Source organism: Maniola jurtina, chromosome 3, assembly GCF_905333055.1.
Source record: "Maniola jurtina chromosome 3, ilManJurt1.1, whole genome shotgun sequence".
In the NCBI taxonomy this organism is placed as follows: Eukaryota; Metazoa; Arthropoda; class Insecta; order Lepidoptera; family Nymphalidae; genus Maniola; species Maniola jurtina.
Genome location: NC_060031.1, coordinates 3,717,868 through 3,726,703, shown reverse-complemented (window position 1 = coordinate 3,726,703; position 8,836 = coordinate 3,717,868). Strand labels below are relative to the sequence as shown.

Below are 8,836 nucleotides of genomic sequence, written 5' to 3'. Positions count from 1 at the left end.
GAAGCAGTCACTTGATTGACGATGATTGAGTACCTAAACAGTTAAACACATGCACAATCCTCAATAAGGGCTTAACGGCCTGTTCCGACAAACCTTCGTAGCTTGTAGCTTGTGTTTCGTGGCACCAACAAACTAATTTGTTAAGTGTATTCTTGTTTTTCGAAAATAATCGTGCCCATTATTAATTTTATATCAACTAGTGCCTACATTAACGTTGAAGCCTAGTTTTAAGTAGATTTCCTTAGCAAAATCCTCTAGATACTTAATTAATTTCGACACAAGCTTTTACCAAAATACCCTTCAATATTAGGAAATGACGTAGGTACAAGCGGTTAAGTGAATCTGATTTCCGATTAATTCTGCATTAATGTCATTATCTTGGATTATGCTGATTGCTTTTGTGTTTCCTGATGTGCCAGTCAATATTCATTAATAACCTATTGGTATTGATTGCCCTGGGGGCTACAAATAAGATTTGTAGCCCAAACATTAATGTTAAGACGTTTGTAATTAAAAGTCATCTTCCTTCAAATCCAACTGGAACTTGATGAAGAAGTAGATTTAGATTTAATTATTTTTGATTTACTAAAATATTTATAAAATTTATAAATTTTTAATTTACACTTGTTCCTATAGGAAATCTGTCAAAACGTCAAACTTATTCCTAATATAAAAATTATTTGACGATTGAAAAATCGGCCCTTAAATTAAACCGGCAATTGGTTACAGTTTTAGTGAAATATGTTCAAAATAAAATAAATGAAATAATTAAAAAGTAATAATTATTGTACCCAAGTCTAGGTAGTACCTAACAATAGTTAAGTTAGTTTTGGCCAATCCCGAAAAACAGCAAAATTATTTCAGATACGTAGATTAAGGAATGATAAGGACTCCGTCTGTGGTGGCGTTTGCTGGCGCGCGTGTTGTGACTTTTTGGAGTGGTTTTTTTGTTAAAACTGACTGGAAAGCGCTCTAAGGGGGTACCGTGCGTATGTCGGCGAGCGCCGGCACAGACGGGGTCCATACTTGTATAGTTTAGCTAACTTGTTACAAATAACAACAAACTTGACATTGGCTAATCATTGTAAAAGCCAGACGAGAGAGAAAAAAAAAAAAGGAATGATAAATAAATGATACAATATTTTATAAAAGTAGTACCTAGGTAGGAACTAGTTGAGATGCTAAAAATATTAGCTACGAAATACCTAACCGTTTCGCAGCAAATCTATTTAGTTTACCCAGGTTTTATTTAATTCATTATAGGCACACGCTTGACCACAATCACACCTAATGGAAAGTGATGATGCGGCCCAAGATGAAACACGTTTACATGGAAGATGCCTATTCACTCATGTTTTTAAGTTACCCGGATACAAGTTCGAAAACTTTCCCGAAAGATATGATATAAAGTATATTTTTATTGATGTTTATTAGCCACGTTTCCTCGTGCCTCCCTCCAAGAATATAGCGTGCATTTTAAAAGAAACGCTATGTAAATTTGTCTCCGTATCTTAACGAGTGCTCTCAAATGCATTTTTATTTGCACCCCGCTGGAGTCGAAGGCAATTTGTTCGCAAACATGATTAAACTGCCATACCCCCTCCAAGTCAACCCGCTTTATACCTAAGTGGCTAAGGTTACTTTACGGTCACCGTTAAACTTTGACCTCTAGTAAAAGTAGGTTGCACAAGTCAGTATTTATACATGCATGGTTATGGTTAAGGTTAAAAGTAGTATCCAAACTTAAGAAACCCTGACTTCTGCAATCCATTTTGCTTTTACGGACGGTTTTTGACTCTTTGAGCGTTTAAACTATCGATTGGACTCACATGATTAGTCGAAGTACGCCCAACTAATTTTGTACCCGTCCAGAGTTTTTTAATCACAATCATAATGCGTACTTTTCACTTTTACAAGCAAAGGAAAAGCCGACACAGTAAACCAGGTTTAAATGTTACTTTAACCGTCTTTCATGTAACTGGGCATCAATCATTTCCCAGTTTTTGTCATTTACCATCACGCAAAATTTTAATGGAAAACTGGCATCAAAACTGTATGAGTGAAAGGGGATTTTTCCCAGAAATAAAGTTTAAAGCATGATAGAGAAGACCAAACAAGAGCATAATTTGTCAAGCTATAATATTATACATATGCAAAACGTAAGTCCCGCTCTGCGAGAAAATAATATCATTCGGTGAAATGAGAAAACAGCGTTTATGAATTCTGCAAAAAGAGTTTACGTATAATTTTATGCGACATGTCGAGTGTACACCTACTGTTGGTTATGCAAGGGTCTCGTAAAATTGATAGAAGCTTTTTGTACTTGCTGCTTGTCAGAGATCCAGATAGACGAACGGAATAATTAACCTTTACATATTTATTTGGCTAACACATTATTTTTGTTCATATAAGTCAGGTGCTGAGGGCTACGTAATCAACAGTACTTTCCTGGCAGAAGGATCACTCAGGGAAGACATTTAAATAACTACTAATAATAATTAGCGAATCTAGTTACGATGAAATAAAGTACAATCTAACACGCACCGCGCTGCAAACAAAAAAATAAAAGCCTCTCCTTTTATCGAGCTGACTCTTATCTCTTATCTCTCTCATAAGAGACAAAGTCGCGAGAATCATCGAAAAGGCTTGCCGCCAATTTTTAGGGTCACCTGACCAAATGAACCCGGCCTGAGGTAGACGTGACCCTAAATAAATCTAGTGAAAAAGATCTATATATTATGACTTAAGTACGGCATTTTTCTTATCGAAAACGCTCCTAATATTCTACAAACAATTTTTCATTACAATTCTATGTTGGCACACATCTACGATCCATTTAAAATCCCAATACGACAAGTAGGTATTATTTGATGTTTTTCTAAAACTAGGTAAGTACCTATATTGTGTTTATAATCATAAACCGAAGTCGATAATTCTTTTTTTTTTTTTAATTTTTTTTTAATCAATTCGCTTGATGCGTAAATTACCAGTCTAATTTAGTGATCAAGTTTAACTACCTATACTTCAGCTAAAGTCGGTTTGTTTTAGCCAATTTTTTCAAAAGTGGACATATCGGTCATATTAAGATTATTTATAGGTGCATTTATGTTTCTTGTACCTAGTGGAACTCTCAATACTTATGTACACAACTTAGTTATTGCGGAAACATTCGAACTTTGTTCATTAACAGATATGCAGGAGCCAGACGTCGTATAACATAAACCTTAGATACATAGTACTTTATGTAAACATAAATATACTATTGCAAACATAATATTTATTTTAGCAATGTCTACTACAGCATAGCGTAATCATTTGTAACACATTTAACACAAGCTTTTATTTTTATTTGTGTAGAAGTTAGCACTTAACAGGGCTCTCTCCGTCACTTGCTTCATACAATCGTAGTTCCAATTTTCATTTGAATATTAAACAACCAAAGTCCATGAAATTTTGCAGAATTATTCTAGAAACTAATATCTGTGTCTGTGGTGTTTTAGATTTTTCTAAAAAAATGTAGTTTTAAAATTACAGGGGCTCAAAGATTTGTATGTAAATTTTTAAGACCGCGTAACTTTGAAACCGAATATTTTAACAGAAATCTGGAAAACCACAGCATAGATATTAGTTTCTAGAATATGTCTGCAAAATTTCATAGACATAGGTTGCTTAATATTCAAATGAAATTGGAACTACGTTTGTATGAAGCGAATGACGGAGAGACTCCTCTTAATGATGCTTTACTAAACCCTTACCCCTATTTGCTTCTATCCCCGGCACGTTTCATTTAGGAACTTATAATTTCTTCAGGATCAGATCTTGTCTGATGAGAGGCTGTTATTAACACTCTACCAGAGCCACATGGTCGCACTAGTGACCCAGCTGTTTAAATGGGGAAAAAAATTAGGCATAATGTCGCTATGTCATTGCATAACCAGTCGTTAAGATTTTAGAATATTACTACAACGCTTTATTTACAATGTAAAGTTAGGCGAGGTTTATTTCTCGTTTTATTTAAGTTTGTTGTTTTGTCAACCAGTCACTTCTGCAACTTTTGTTGAAAGCGCGAAACTGAGAAGTGTTTGTTTAAACTTTATTATTCCTCTTTGAATATTATTTTAGTTCAAACAAATTCATTATGTGAAGCTAAGCCGTTAAATATCATTTTAGTACAAACAAATACATTATTTCAAGCTACGACGTAAGTATTTCATTAATTTCATTTACCTATTTAAAAAAAAACATATAATTTCCGTTATCACAGTAGTTGTATACCTACACAATTTTTGATTTCTTGAGTTTTACCTATTACTTACAGAGAGATAGGCAGACACACTTTTTCACGGGGACAACGGGACTGCACGTGGATTGGTGAGCTAAGCAAAAGGTTAGACTCTCATATCTTAGGAGATATTAAACCAATTCTAACCTGTTGATATAAATTGAAGATGCAGTCTGCACCAGATGCTTAGACAACAACTTTGGTCAAAGTTGATTGCTAAACGCTTGAATGCTAAATGAGTTGCAACGGATAGCATTCTAATTGAAATGTTTCAGTTAATAAATTGCTTTAATTAATTCAAAGTTGTTCATATAAAGTTATATACCTAGCTTTAATATAACTATGGTTGTACAAACCGTTGTAGGAAAGTTATGGGGGCTTTAGGAGAGAATATTCGAACGAAAACTGAAGAATGGAGCAACATCAGAATTCAGGATATATGCCTACGCGAAATGGCATCCGTATTAGCCATGTAAACAGATTTGTATTACTATTTTTTATAAAAAACATAGCGATCAAACGAGCAGGCGGTTCACCTGATGTTAAGTGATTACCGCCGCCCAGGAACATTTGCAGCTCCAGAGGTACCGCCGCGCCGATCCGTTGGCGGCCTTTCAGGAATTTGTTGGTCCACCCCTTGAATAACCTCATGTTGTAATCTAAATTCCACAGTTTGCATGTGCGTGGAAAAAAGGATCTGGCACAACAGCCAGTCGATGTGTATACCAGGCACCCAGATGGTGAGGGTGAAATTACTTAATTACTTTTTTTTTATTCACTATAGGCAAGCGCTTGACCACAGTCACACCTGATGGAAAGTGATGATGTGGTCTAAGATGGGACGCGTTTACCTAGAAGGTGCCTATTCACTCTTGTTTTAAAGATACCCGGATTGTAATTGGTACTGATACTGTATACTATTGATAATTTATTCTGTTTTATGTGTTCACGATTTAATACCAGCTACATTGGTATAACAGCTCTATAATAAACAATAATCTACACAGTGCGAAACACACACGGCTTTCAGTTTGCACTCTCCCGCGGGATGTTGTACCCGTTTGTGCGAGAATCGGCTTTCTGATCATGCATTTTACACAAGCTTTACTAACTAAGACGAAGCTTTCAATGTGTTGAATCAAATAAACAACAGCTTGTTTTGAAACTGATTACTTATACAGCGTGTTTGATGAATCAATAATACCAGCTTATGCTCGCGACTTCGTCCGCGTGGACCACACCAAATGCTTTTTTTTTTCAAATACATAATATCAAGAATTGCAAAACCGGCTACAAAAATCAAACCTGCGTCTTCTGGGTTTTAATTATTTATAATGAATTTAAAAATTATTTAGAAATTTCTTTGAAGTGTAAAAAGACAATCACAAATTATAAAAATATTTCAAACACTTATTTTACTCTGTTAGGGGTAGAATTTTTATTTTTTACATCTAGGTCAGTAGACTATCTGCATGCCGAATTTCAGCCCGATCCGTCTGTAGTTTGAGCTGTGCGTTGATAAATCAGTCAGCCAGTCAGTCACCTTTTCCTTTCATATATTTAGTTGACAATAATTAATGAAGTAGGCATATTATGTAGTATGGCATCTACTGGTAGTAATTAAAATGGAATTAAGTATGTTTAATTTTTTTAGTGAATAACATGCCTATTCAATCCATTCATCATCATCATGATCAACCCATCGCCAGAGCCCTACTGAGCATAGGTCTCCGTTCACAATGAGAAGGGTTTAGGCCATAGTCCGCCACGCGGATGAAAACGTTTTATATCAAACAATTTATAACATTAGATAGGATGACAAATATACTGTATTTTTTTACTTGTCTGTTTAGAATTCAAACGCCCTTGTAAGTACAAAGAGTTTAATTCAGGTTTTACGGTATTTACATTTTCTTTTCTGTTTTGCCTTTACAAAAAGAACAACTCCTTTTGAATCCCGTTGCACGCAGCTTACAAAAGTTTATGTATGTTAACCACAAAGAGCGTTTTATTCATTTTTTCTCTTTGTCTACTTTCTTGTCATTCACACAATTATATTATTTTTTTAGGTAGGTACATCTTCTAAAATTGTTTCACATAATTACTATTATTTTAAAATAAAGTGACTTCCGCTGCATTTTACGGGCTAATCTCATAAACTAAATAGTATTTGGTTAGAGTTATACTATACTCTATCAAACTACTACTGCTACTAGCTGTAGGTACTATACTCAGTCTCTATTACGGTTCATGAGATACAGGCCGCTGCCAGACAGACGGTTGGTGGACGGTTGGTGGTTGGTTACTTTTTCATCCATTGGGTACAGAACCCTAAAAATAACGTAGCTTTTCGCAAAAATATGGAAAGTTTCAAAAGGATAATAAGTATTATAACAAAAATCTACGACTAGATTTTTAACACAGAATTACAATATGCATTTTAAACTCTACATCATAATAATAATGTTATGAACGCCACCGGCCATAGCGATAACATCGTATGCTCGTACGAACTTCATGCATTTCGGCTACAAAAACAGACATTCAAAATTATGCATTTCCCAACTATCATTTCATTTTAACCCGTTCCAGAAATTAGACGAGGTTCCCACAGGACGAAGACAGTTTAAAGTCTTTGATACACAGAACGCGTGACAATAACGTGTCCAACGTAACTCCTACAAGTTGTAATACGACGAGGCAATAACCATATATTTTATTACTAGCGACCCGCCCCGGCTTTGCACTGGTAGCTTATTACAATTTTCGTAAGGATTTCTATTTTTTTTTAAATAAAATATTGCCTATGTCACTCAGGCAATATTTTCGACTGGTGAAAGAATTTTCAAAATCGCTTTGGTAGTTCCAGAGATTACTTCCCACAAACAAACTCACAAACTTTATCTTTTATAATTTTAGTATAGATAGGCGTTCTATGTTGCTTTATCTGAAACCATCCAGAATGAGACAGGAACTAAAGATAGTGGGGATCAAGACAGTGATAGTAAATCGATTACAGTCAGCGTGATACGGGTATTACTGTAACTGCAAGCGTCCTGCACGGCCGCCATTCTTTAGAAGAAGAAAATGTGAGGTCATATTTTCGCGTATAGGAACCATTTTTGAGCAACTTCTGCCATAGCCTTGACCACATGACGTGCCTCATACAGTTCCTTGTATTACAACTTTTAAGACTAGTTTTTGATACGCTAACGCCGCGTTTTGTGTGTTCCAGGCTTTAATATTTCATATTAACCAGTTTCAGAATTCAGCGAGGTTCCCGCAGGACGCACACAGTTTAAATACTCCAAAGTGATAAGGAACGACAATTCGGAACTTAACGAGTGTGAAGAATAGTTTAGTAAGGTACAGTATGAAAACAAAATATGTAGTTTGCACTTTGTTTTGAATGTTAAGCTCCGTCTCTATTAAAGCAGCCTTAAGTTGAGGCAACCACTGGAGGAAAATTGAGGCTACCCATATTATAAGAGTAGACTTGGATAAAGCTACTCCTCCGCACTTAATAGACAATAATTATAGCCAAAAGGTAGTTTTCGTCTGTCCTAGTGAAAACCACTATTCTTATTACTGTAAATTTTAAAATGTTGGCTGGTGGTTTCTGGAATACGTGTTGCTTTTCGTAAGAAATACTTGTTATACTCTGTATCCACACAATTTTGAACCACAATCAAGCAACCAACACCGTCATATTATTCTTGTGTATAAAATGATGGTCAAAAAACATTTGGTAGGTAGATCATCATCATCATCATCATCAGCCTGTGGACGTCCACTGCTGGACATAGGCCTTCCCTAAAGAGCGCCACCACACCCGGTCCTCAGCCTTCCTCATCCAGCCACTTCCCGCCAGCCGCTTAATATCATCGGTCCATCGTGCTGGAGGGCGTCCCACACTACGTTTGCTTAAACGCGGTCTCCACTCAAGGACTTTCCGGCTCCAACGGCCATCGCCTCTACGACAAGCATGGCCTGCCCACTGCCACTTCAGCTTGCTAATAGTTTGGGCTATGTCAGTGACCTTGGTTCTCCTGCGGATCTCCTCATTTCGGATCTTATCCCTCAAGGAAACTCCTAACATAGCCCTCTCCATAGCTCGCTGAGCAACTTTGAATTTGTGGACAAGGCCGTTTGTCAGTGTCCACGTTTCAGCACCATAGGTGAGGACGGGAAGGACACACTGGTTAAAGACTTTTGTTTTCAGGCATTGAGGAATTGACGATGAGAAGACTTGACTTAATTTCCCAAAAGCTGCCCAACCTAGCCGAATTCTTCTGTTGGCTTCCTCGTCGAAATTGTTTCTGCCTAATTGAATTATTTGGCCAAGGTAGTTGTATTGTGAAACAATTTCGATGCCAACATTTTCGACGCTAACCGGTGTCGGGACAACGTGCTGGTTGAGCATTATCTTTGTTTTGTCCATGTTTATCCCGAGACCGACACGTCTGGAAGAGCGGCTTAGGCTACGCAGCATTTCTTCGAGATCCTGCGGAGTTTCTGCTAAAATAACCACGTCGTCGGCGAACCGTAGGTGTG

General features: G+C 36.6%; 1 protein-coding gene across 2 annotated transcripts in view; it reads right to left on the bottom strand.

Annotated features, from left to right (window-relative positions):
* The window catches only part of LOC123878619 (nitric oxide synthase-like protein), a 129,410-nt gene that overhangs the window by 93,696 nt on the left and 26,878 nt on the right, over positions 1-8,836 (bottom strand). The window lies entirely within an intron of this gene.